Here is a 12,802-nt window from a genome sequence, read left to right as displayed (position 1 = left end):
ATTTAGCCACAGTAGTCATTTTAAACTATTGTAGTTAATATAAAACATTTTTAGAAAATATACATACATTTCTATTTAAATACACATTTTTTTTCCAAAGAGATGATGTCATCTCATATATATTTAGGGTGGTTCTTCCAATGCTAATAGAAAAACCGAGAATATATTTGAAAAGCCAAGATATATTAAATCCCCAAAACCCATCATTTCTAAGGTGCAGCTCTTTGAAATCATCTTGCTATATTAGAGTATCTAGAATAAGTGGATAATGTTTCATTTGTAAATTATTATAGAATACATGTAAACTAGCTCAAGAAAAAGGGGGAACAAGGTGCCACTTGTTTAAGCTCTTCATTCTACTCTATAAGTATCTTCTCATCATTTTCTGAGGGAAAAAGACCTTTTTTCCATCATTATTTATGGGATATAAGACCCTCTCATTCTTTCATGCTGCCTCCTTTCTGTTCAGAGCCCCCAGTTACAATGGCCTCCTAGTCTACCCTGTCGGCCTCATCTCACCCCAACCCAAGGACAAGGGCAATCACTTTCATTTCCAGATTTTATATCAAAATATAGCTGTCCTGGATCCCATTTTTCCAAGTTGCTTTTGTCTGTAACAGACCTAAAAATGTCCTAGCTTAGGTCTTTAATATTATAGAATTTTCAGGTCTCAGGATAGAACAGTGAGTCTCAGGACATAAATAGTTTTAGACCACTTCAACATACATCATATGCAGTAGGTTCCACATGACAGAATATAAGACATCCTTTCATCACTAATTTCTGTTTATTTTTATTAATGAGCAGTCATAATTTAAAAATATTTTGGAAGCATTTTATGACTCTAAAATTATTACACCATTTTCTTTAGGATTAAAACCATCATTATTTTAATAGCTCAAATCAGAAGGCCTCTAGGGGGAGAGATGGAACTACTTGTTTTGATAAGAATTCATGGATGCAGTAGGCTCCCTGACGACATGGGTGTTGGCAGGTGCTGGGGAGTGGAGGGTGAGGGGCAGGCTGATCTGCATGACACAGAAATACAACTGTGTTGGTCTTGCTTTCACGAAAAAAAAAAAAAAGAGGAAAGCAAAATTAAGAGGAGGAAGAAAGAAGACAGACAAAAGACTGAGGGAAAAAAGGTGGTAAGAATCTATGATTTGGTGTAGGAACAGTGGAATCTCCCTGAAGAGCCATGACCAGAAAACATGGCAATGGTGCTAATTGTTTTGTTCAAAATTACCTGTATACTTGAGATGTCACTCTTTCCCACCCAAGCCCCAGTAGAACCTATTAGGCTAGTGGAGTTCTATCCATTTGAGAAATTGGTGGTACTTAGATGGGATGGGTTCTGTGTTTAAATTAATGTAGTACACAACAGGAAATTAGTCACCAAGGGATAATCAGGAATCAGATACTAGGAAGTCAGGGAATCCATGTTGATGTAAACCCCTTCCACATTTACAGAAATCTAGAGGAAATAAGTACAAACCATGGTACTTGGAAGTAGAACTCATCCAATGTTACTTTACTATAGAAAAATAAAAGACATCAGATCATATTACTTATTGGACAAAACAGTCATCACACATCAAGTAATTCTGATGAAGATGACTTTACAAATAAATGTCACATATCTTGATTTCATCACAGTGTCTGACAAAGTATTTTGTATACACATACATATATATGCAAAATAATTAAAGGCTGGCACCCTTAGCTGAATTTACAGTTGGTAGAATTGTTGTAGTAAGCATTGAACTGATACCATCTTAGAAGGGTTTCCCATCACATATATTGGCCAACTCACGTGTAGACTAACCCTTCAATTTAGAGAATGCTATCAAGTCAAGAAAACTCTGAGAGGAACAACTAACCAGGAACTCACTATTGAGCATTTAAAAAATTTTTAAAAGATTTTATTTATTTATTTGAGAGAGAGAGAGTACAAGAAAGAGAGAGAGAGTGAGAGAGAGGGCTTGAGCAGGCAGGGGGAAGGGCAGAAGGAGAGGGAGAAGCAGGATCCCCACTCAGCAAGGAGCCCCACGTGTGGCTCTATCCCACGATCTTGGGATCATGACCTGAGCTGAAGGCAGCGGTTTAATGGACTGAGCCATACAGGCACCCCTTATTGAGCATTTTTAATGGGCCACATATTAATTCAGTTTATTCTCATGAAAGTCTTCTTTTCTCTCTTTTTTTAAGGATTTATTTATTTATTTATTTATTTATTTATTTATTTATTTATTTTAGAGAGAGATTGCACAAGCATGAGGGGGGCAGAGGAAGTGGGAGAGAATCCCAACCAGTCTCTGACTCCCTACTGAGCACAGAGCCTGATGAGGCTTGATCTCACCACCCTGAGATCGTGACCCGAGCCAAAACTGAGAGTTGGTCACTTAACTGAACGAGCCACCCAGGCATCTCCACAAACGACTTCTTAAGTAGGTACTAATAATATCACTATTTTCAAATTAAGAATGGAAAGTGCAGAGAAGTTAAATAACTTGTCCAAGCTCTCACAGCTAATAAGGGTAAGGTTGGGATTCAAATCTAAATTATGTTCATAGTCTGCCTCCTTAACCAGTAGAGGTCTATAAAACATGTTTTATGAGGAATTATTGAGGAAACTAGAACTGTTTAACAGGAAATCAAAAGACATTTTCAGAAAAGAGGAAAAGAGACTAGTATTAAAACAAACTAGCAAATACTTTCTGAGACACACTATGTATACATCACATGTGAAAATCATTCCATCTGGGACAGGCACAGTTATCAGTTCCAGTTCCCGGCTACCGATGTGAAGTTCAAATTGCACATCTTTGAACTTGAGCATCCTAAAAAAGCTTTCACTGACAGTAAATTGCCTCAACCCTGAAAAATAGAAAAGGGAGTTAGAAATATTAGCTAGTATGACCCTCATGAAGCCGAGAAGAGTTCTCCTAACAGGAAAAAATACAATTAAATCTAGGTGATTGCATATATCACCGAAAACGTAAAAATTGGCATTTTCTAAATATGTTTTTGTTTGTGTGGTTTTTGTGGGTTTTTATTGTTTTATGTTTTGTTTTGTTTTGTTTTTGCTTAAAATGTGTGAGGGGCCGCAAGAGTCCAAACACTTCTGAGTCACTTGCAGGATCTCTGGGCATCCAGGACTGCGAGTAATGATAATCTTTTCTGTGTTGGCCAATGTGACAGTGGCCTAGTAGCCTCTGGCCACACCCAGACAAAGATGCACATCCATATTTGAAGCTCTACGTGTCAACCCACCCATTGCAAAAACACCAGGTGGGGAAAGCCAGTCTTGCTTCTAGCTTTCTCATTCTGAACTCCTATCTTCTTGGAAGGAGAGGGTGACTCAGTCTTTATTTTGGCTATTATACTTTTTGGACCCTCTCTCTTTCCCTCTTATGAAAACATGTTCTTATGAGTCTGATGTCTAATACAGATATCTGCAACTTAGCATGGTTGCAAGAAAATTCACTATCTTTCTCATTGCTCATCGACAATACCATGTTGAATCTTAAGTAGCAGTGGAAGAATTATTTTAAGCAGGAATTTCTAAGTCAAAATTAATATGTGTTTGTGTGTGAGGGAAGTCTGAGCTTAGGAACATAAAAATGATAGCTGAGTTTACTTTTGACTCATGATTTTGAATACATGCATATTTTCATTCTGTTATCATTTCAATACAAGGTTTAACCTTTAAAGTGGGCTTCTAGAAAATATGTATAGATTATAAAGTTATGTTTATGCTGGCGTCACAACCAAGGATTCACGTCATAAATGGACACTACCATGAGGAACATTAGGGACAACTCAAATGTGGATGGAGCCATGAGAAATCATGTTGAACCACCATAAATTTTACCATCAGCAGCTAAACATGGCAATTGAACACATCCATTTATCAATGCTTTTCCCCACAAAGCAGTGTGATTGATTACCATACTGGAAGGAAATTTAAAAGACGTAAATGAATAAGACCAAAGACAGCAATGGTTTGGACAAGTCCATGGTAGGAAAGCAAGTGGAGAAGGGAGCCATTGAGAATGTTGAAACTTGAATGCTTGAAGATAATGTTACTAAGGAGAAAAAGTCAGTTTGTGCTGTAGAAACACAGAAATTCTGGTATCAGGAATTTCAGAAGGCATTCTGATACTTGGTTAAACATGTAATTAAAAAGAAGTTAGACAACAGATCTTCTTCACCCAGGATGGCAAGCAACAACCTGGGAGTGGAGGGTTCATTCTCTGGAGAAATTCAGTTGAAGAAGCTCTGGTCCTGGGCATCAATGGGAACAGGAGAGTGGGGAGGTAGGGCATAGGACTGAAAAATAAGGAGGTCAAGTGAATCTCTATATGACAAATGGTTGGATCACTGCTCTTTTCCTAGTCAGCTCCAGAAATACTGGGCGCCAGTTACCCTCTCCTCCAGGAAAGTGATTGGAGGACTCTCCCCTGCACAATCTGTTGGTCTCCAAAGAAAAGTCCCACAGAGAGTGATGTTTATATGCTCTTCCACACCCCCTATCCATGCCCAGTAGGTGAAACTCATCAATACACCAGCTCATCACAGAGATAGTGTATCCAGTCATGATTTGTATGGTCATTTTTAAGCATAAATAATTAAGGGCACCTGGGTGGCTCAGTAGTTGAGCATCTGCCTTCGGCTCAGGTCATGATCTCGAGATTGAGTCCTGCATCAAGCTCCCCACAGGGAGCCTGCTTCTCCCCCTGCCTATATCTCTGCCTCTCTCTCTGTGTCTCTCATGAGTAAATAAATAAAGTCTTAAAAAATAAACATAAATAACTAGTCAAGGATTATTGAGAAAGTCTTCAATGTGAAAGGCCAAAAACAAGGTAGGAAAATTTAGAATGAGGGAATAAATGTATATTGTATAACACTTTAAACAACTACAGTATTCTGGGAGTAATCCGATTAAGGTATTATTCCACCCATGAAATATGCACAGGAGGTCAGAGACAGAGTTTGGAGTAAATGTGATGAATTTTAAAAGGCAACAGAAGAGTTTGAAGAAGAAATCAATTAAACAGTCCAGAACATAGAACAAAAGATGAGGATGGAAAATAAAAGGAAAATGCTGACAGTTTTTCAGAAAGAGACCAGAGAATCCCCAGGGAAAAGATTGGCAAGGAATGAAATCAGGGATACTTCACAGTACACATGCTTCTGAATTGAAAGTGCCTACTGAGTACCTGGCATCGTGAAGAAACCAATTTTCACTATGGCATACTCAGGGAAATTTAAGAAACTGTCAGATAAACTAAAAATAAGGAAAAATTTTCAAAGGAAAGATGAATGTCATCTACAAAGAACAGAAACCTAAAGGCACTGAGTTCCTCAAAAGCAACATAGGAAGCCATAAAACAAACTAAAATATATTCAAAATTAGGAGGGAAAATGAATTTTATCCTATAATTGTACAACCAGCTTAAGTATGATTTCATTAGGAGGACAAGATAAGTCCTCTGAGATTTCAAAAATGTAAAAGAAAGAAAAAAAAGATCCACTGCAAATTCTTTCTTAACAAACAACTGGAGAGTACTTCTTCCACCAGAATAAATCAAGAAATAGAAAAAACAACAAACAAGGCAACAAACAAAACACATAAGATTCATTCAACCCGAGAGAGAGGAAAAAGGATTTTCCAGGATATCTGCAAAGAGAAGTTCCAATAGTTGGCAGCATGCAAGGAAAGGGACCAGATACTTCGGAGCAGGAGGATGGAAAGCTTTACAGAAAGTCTTCCTAGTATTGAATAAGGAGATGGGGAGCATTACAAGATGTGTTAAATATAAATGAGAAGAGTTTCACAGAGTCATAGAATTTGTGAAAATTCATGATAAGTGCAGTGAACAGGCAAATGAAAAATCTAGGCATTGTTAATTATAGGAAAAGCAAAAAATTGTAAAAAAAAAAAAAGATGTGCAATAAGTGTTTATTATTTGGTTTAGCAAATACATATTCATCATAAAGCTAAATATCAATTTAAGCATAATTTTTATGGTAGCTATTTTGGGGGATAGGAGGAGGTAGTGTTATATAAAGTCTTCATTATCATTTCCCATGATTAAATGTTAAAAAGTTAGTAAAGAAATAGCAGTATAAACATGTAAATACTATATAAATATAAGCTACAGCTAAAGGACTTAAAAGAGATTACCGTGGAGAGGATATTAGGGAGGGTAGGAAAGCAGAAAACTGATATTTTGTTCACATTTTTGGGGTACTGTTTTCCTTCTTAAACTACACTTGTATATTATTCTTTTGAAAACAACCTAAAAGAGCTACCTACTCCTCACGTCCAAAGATAGGAATACTTGACCAGATCGCATGGTCATGTTTCTGCTTCATTTATATAAATACAGCATTTATGAGCATTCATTTTCACCGTTTCCTGGAGACAGACATTCTGGTTTGGGTTTTTCTTAATCTACAGGGTTTGTTGAAATAAGTCATACTAACAAGCATATCATGTACAGGGGTACCTGGGTGGCTCAGCGGGTTAAGCATCTGACTTTTGGTCTTAGTTCAGATCTCATGGGTCATGGGATCAAGCCCCCGGGGTGGGTGCCCCCCTCAACAGAGAGTCTACTTGAGGATCCTCTCCCCCTCTCCCTTCCCCCATTCATGCGCACTCTTTATCTCTCTAAAATAAATAAATAAATCTCTAAAAAATATTATGTGCAATGGCAAAGACATTTTAAAAAACACACATGCGTGCAACACTTTCTATTGATACCCACGAGCACTTCCTGCCAGATTCACTGGTGAAGTCAAACATTGGAAGGCTGCATCCATACTTTAGTTAAACTTCAAGGAGCAATTTATCAGCAGTGTGGTTCCTGGGATGTGCCCAGTGACTTATCGTTGTAACTATCCTGCTCAGGAATTTCCACTACTCAGTCACCTTTGTGTATCTTGGATTTACTCCAAGTTAACACCATGAGGTGGTTTTAAAGCCTTCCTCTGTGAAGCCTGCTGGGCTGATGTCTGCAGAAAATGATTCATAGGTCATTTATACTCTTTATGTATAGACTGAACAACTTTCTTTTAAAGGTATTTCTTTATATTTATCCTTTTGGAAGTTCACATGCCAGTTTTCGGCCCACTGACACGGGCTTTTGAAATACTGCAGCTGGCATCTCAGTCACTGTGAACTCACCGACAGGATCATTTATAACACTTTCACATGAGGCCAGCACCCACACCACGCTTGGGAGAGACTCACTATTTTGTAAGAGAACAATAATGTCCTACATTTCTACTCTATTTCCCTCCGGTTTACTGTCCCTGAAATAGGTCCCTCTGTGGGCCAATCTGGCCGCTCAAGACCCTGGTGATGTTTTGATTGATTATAAAGGAGTTTACGGATTTAAATCATTTTTATGTTTTGGGTGATCCTTTATTCTTTTTTTTTTTTTAATTTTATTTATTATAGTCACAGAGAGAGAGAGAGGCAGAGACATAGGCAGAGGGAGAAGCAGGCTCCATGCACCGGGAGCGCGATGTGGGATTCGATCCCGGGTCTCCAGGATCGCGCCCTGGGCCAAAGGCAGGCGCCAAACCGCTGTGCCACCCGTGATCCCTTATTCTTTGTCTAGACTTCAACAGATCATTTTGTTATTATTCCCGACCACTGCCACTCTTATTTGCAAGGGATGGAAATCCAACTCAAACCAGCTTGCCAAAGAAGGGACTGGACTCAAGAGAGACTGGAACCAGGCATCCTAATATCATCTGGCCCATTTTTTTTCTTCCTGCATCATTTTTATTTTTCCTATTGAGAAAATCATTTTAGATTTTCTGGTTCATACAGCAGAATTGCCTCTTAGTTCATGCTGATCAAGTTTATAGGAGAAAATGTACTATCATTTTTTTTGATTTGCGTTTTTATTATTAGTGGAGACAAGCATATTTTCTTACTTATCTTAAAAAAAAACCCACTTCATTTGTTTTATTTGACAGAGAGCACACTAGAAAGAGAGAGCAAGCAGAAGTTGGGGGCAGAGGGAGGGGGAGAAGAAGCAGGCTCCCCACTGAATAGGGAGCCCGATGTGGGGTTCAATCCCAGGACCCTATGATCATGACCCAAGCAGAAGTCAGACACTTAACTGACTGAGCCCACCAGGTGCTTATCTTTTTAAAATTTTTTGGAATTTTATCTTTTTATTTATCAATTTTTAAAAATTTGTTGTTATTTGTAAATTTCCCCTTTACTTATTTGTTCTATTTTGAGGGGCAGGTGGTAAGGAATATTCATAATTTTAATTTCTTTTAAGAGATTTTATGTTTTTAGAATATCAACCCATTTTTTGTAATACAAATTCTCAGTTTATATGTATCTTTAGCTTTTTATGTGGTAGGTACTGTGAATCAAATTTGCAAAATTTCTATTTTTTTCCTGTTAGCAACTTTTGTGTCATGTCCAGGAAGTTTTCAGTCATTGCATAATATTCCGTATAATGTATTCTAGTATTTCTATGGGATTTAAAACCATTTCAATCTTAGCTGTGTCTAGAATTTACTTTGTAAGATATGAGGTAAATAATGATCTTTACTTTGAGTTCTTTTGCTATTTGTTTTAATAATTTTACTACCCATTCCAGTCTTTAAAAAGGCAACTCTATCATATTCTCTCTCCCTCACACACACAGGGTTTAGTCTGGGCTGCCACATAAAATAACCTGTGGCATAAAGTAAGTATTACTCATGGTTTTATGATTTAGAGATTCAGAAAGGGCTCAACTTATCGGTTTGTCTCTACTTCATGTGGCATTAGCTTCGGTGGCCGCTATTGGAGGACCCAGTTGTAAGATGTCTTCTTCCTTCACTTGTCTGGTGTCTCCTGTTTCTTGGCCTCATTTCCTCTCATGACAGATAGCATCTCATCCTCCAAAGTTTCTCCATGTGGCTTAGACATCACACCACATAACAGCCCCAGAATATTTTCTAGGCTTCCACAAGGCAGGGAACAAAGCTTGCCAGGCCAGTCAGTGGCTAAGCCCAGAAATGACACAGCATGATTTTTGCCATATTTTATCGGTCAGTGCAATCACAGAACCAGACTCATGGATATGGACAAATAAGATTACATTTCATTCTGGGGAAGAGGCAATGCCCATTATAAAAATGTACATGCAGCAGCAGATTTTTGTGGCAGCTACCTATGGAAAATACATTTGAGTACACTTGCAAAGATAATCTGTACACAAATACAAAACATTAATTCTTATTATTCGGGAAGATGATATGCCATTCGTCTTATTTGATGTTAAGTATTCTGTTAAAATAATAATTATTGCATGTCTACAATGTGACAGGGTTTATATTAAGGCACTGAGGTTGAAATAGTAAACCTTTCAGAACAGGACTTTCCTGAAGTTTATAGATTTCCATGTTCCTCAGTAAACTTTTATTCCGATACTGTTGTACAGTAATTCTTATATTTATTCAGCTTTATTCCTATAAAAGCAAAACCATCCTTATAAAAGAAAATATATTCTTGATTCTGTTCATTGTCTCTGTCTTCCTCATTAAATTTCTCTAAGAAACAATTTGTTTATATATATGACTATTTCTTTTGCGATCAATCATTTTATCACTCAAAATTCCAGCAGAAAAGAGAAGTCATGCTCAAAACGTTTAGGGAGCACAGTTTGATGGAATGATGCTATAAAACTGTGAGCAGGGTTAAAGGAAGCAGAAAAAATATGGTGAAGGACTCAGGGACGAGGGGCAACAAGAGACCATTACCACCACTTACTTAGCCTTGAGAGATAAGAGGATAAAAAGTGCAGAGAATGCTTGGAACCATGAACAAAAGACTGTCTTTCAAAAGTGTAACTATAGCTACAGCTATGCCTAGAAGCACAACAAAGAGAGTAGGGTGTATCCTGGCCTCTTTTACTTTGGGCATCCAGTCTCTTGCTAGCACCTCCTGTTAGTAATCCCAGCCAGGAACTAGAAGGCAGAGAAATCCAGGTGATGTAGTCCATGGAATCAGTTACAAGCACAGATATGATCAGAGAATCACCATGAGGAGACCTTGGGGGAGGCAGCAAATAGAGAAATACCAGCCCAGTACCCAGATCAAATTCGTATTTGTTTCAAAGGTGTTGAATCCAGTGATCCCACTTCTGGGTCTGTATCCAAAGACATCGAAATCAGGATCTTGAAGAGATACCTGCACTCCCATGTTCATCGCAGCATTAATCTCAATAGGCAAGGTATGGAAACAACCTAAATCAAAAGTTGAATGGATGAAGGAAATGTGATATATATACAAAAATTTGGAACTGCTGTCATTTGCTACAACATGGATGGGCCTGGAGAACATTGTGCTAAGTGGAGTATGGCATACATAAGACAAATACTGAAAGAGCCCACTTTTATGTGAAATCTAAAATAGCTAAACTCATAGAAGTGGCAAGCAGAATGGTGGTGGAGGGGGAGTGGGGAGAGGGGACCTGAGGGAGGTGTTGGTTGAAGACTACTGAGCTTTAGTTATGCAAGATGATACAGTTCTGGACATGACTTATCCAGTATCTTAGCATGACTGTAGTTACAATATTATATTGTTTACTTAAATATTTGCTCAGGGGATCCCTGGGTGGCGCAGCGGTTTGGCGCCTGCCTTTGGCCCAGGGCGCGATCCTGGAGACCCGGGATCGAATCCCACGTCAGGCTCCCGGTGCATGGGGCCTGCTTCTCCCTCTGCCTGTGTCTCTGCCTCTCTCTCTCTCTCTCTGTGACTATCATAAATAAATTAAAAAAAAATTTAAAAATAAATAAATAAATAAATATTTGCTCAGAAGATAGGCAGGCCTTATGGTAAGTGCTTTCACAAATAAATAAATAAGGGGGTGGGAGAAAACTTTTGGAGGTTGTACATATGTTTATGACTTTGTTGTGCTGATGGTTTCGATGGGTATATACTTATCTCCAAATTTATCAGATTGTATACATTAATCATGTACTTTTCATATGTAAAGGCTTGATCAAGTGGTTTTACAAACATTCAGACACATACTCATCAGACACTACAAAAATGAAATTAAGAATATTAAAAAAACTAAAAAATTTAAGTAAATGAATGAATGAATGAATGAATGAAGGTATTATGATCCATTTTTCTTACTTTCTTTGTAGATGGATGAAATAATAATTTTGCCTCTTCCATCTTTGATAGTGAAAATTTAAATAAAGTGAAATAGTCATGTTAATGATAATTGAGCGTGCATTTTAGTTTGGGGGTTGCCATCCATTTCATGAATTGAGGTATTTTCTTTCCATTTCACAGATGAGGTACTACAGTTCAGAGAAGTTAAGCAACTCATCAGGATTATACTAGTTAGTAAAAGTTGAAGTAGGAACTTAGTCCAAATCTGATTCCAGGGTCCTCATTCTTTTTTTTTTTTTTTTTAAGATTTTATTTATTTATTCACGAGAGACACAAAGAGAGAGAGAAAGAGACAGTCAGAGACACAGGCAGAGGAAGAAGCAGGCTCCACGCAGGGAGCCCGACATGGGACTCGATCCCGGGTCTCCAGGACCACGCCCTGGGCCGAAGGCAGGAACTAAACCGCTGAGCCACCCAGGGATCCCCTTTAGGGCCTCTTTTAATTTTATTTATTTATTTATTTATTTATTTATTTATTTATTTATTTATTATTATAGTGAGAATGAGAGAAGGCAGCTTGTTTGATTATGTGTCGGATGGTAGAGAATTGAGTATTTCACACTGCGCCATGACGTGAGCTCTTTGACAAAGGTATCTTTGAACATATTTAGAAAGAACAATTTTGTTGCCATATATATTGCAAAATTTTTTTTGACTAAAGCAAAGTTCTCAGTGAAGGTCAACATTCAGGTAGTCTAGAAGCCTCAATATGCATGTAATTCTCTCTTACTCTTACTAAGTGTACTTCCAGTACCTGTTTTGTCCACCTTATGCTAGGCATACAATCTTATGTCACAAATTATAGCAACAGAATATCTATCATCTACATCCTATTTTGAGTTTGGGAAATTATTTAACCCCTCCTGAGCTCAGTTTGCTTGGGTGGGACATAAAGTCAGTTTAAGGGCCATTCTAGTTTAATATTTCTTTATTCTTCTGGGAGGCTGTAGATGTGAAGGAGAGTCCAGTGAATTCATTCTCGGATACCTCTCAACTAAATTTGGAGGCTCTGATAGCTAGACACATTCTAGGCACCTGTCCTATGCCATGTTCTTGATAGTACATAGTCTGAGAATTTCAGTTTGTTTACCCAGAAAATGAGAGAGATTTTATCATATCCTCCCCTTTCTTTTTTTTTTTTAAAGATTTTATTTATTTATTCATGATAGAGAGAGAGAGAGAGACAGAGACAGAGACAGACAGAGACACAGGCAGAGGAAGAAGCAGGCTCCACGCAGGGAGCCCGACATGGGACTCAATCCCGGGTCTCCAGGATCACAACCTGGGCAGAAGGCAGGCACTTAAGCTGCTGAGCCACCCGGGCTATCCCATATCCTCTTTTCAAATACATGCATATGTACATCTCTCTTCTATAAATAAAATTTGCATATATATGTATCTGTGATTCTAATATCTGTGCAATAACCAAACATTCAGTTTTTAAGGGTTGGCATTATAGCCACTTTATGGGAACTGTATTCATTTACAGAAAGGATTCCTAGGGGTGCCTCGGTGGTTCAGTAGGTTAAGCACATTGAATTCTTGATCTCAGCTCGGGTCTTGATCCCAGGGTCTTAATTTCAAGCTCCACTT

The sequence above is a fragment of the Canis aureus genome, chromosome 11 (assembly GCF_053574225.1).
Source record: "Canis aureus isolate CA01 chromosome 11, VMU_Caureus_v.1.0, whole genome shotgun sequence".
Lineage (NCBI taxonomy): Eukaryota > Metazoa > Chordata > Mammalia > Carnivora > Canidae > Canis > Canis aureus.
This window is presented reverse-complemented; position numbering follows the sequence as displayed.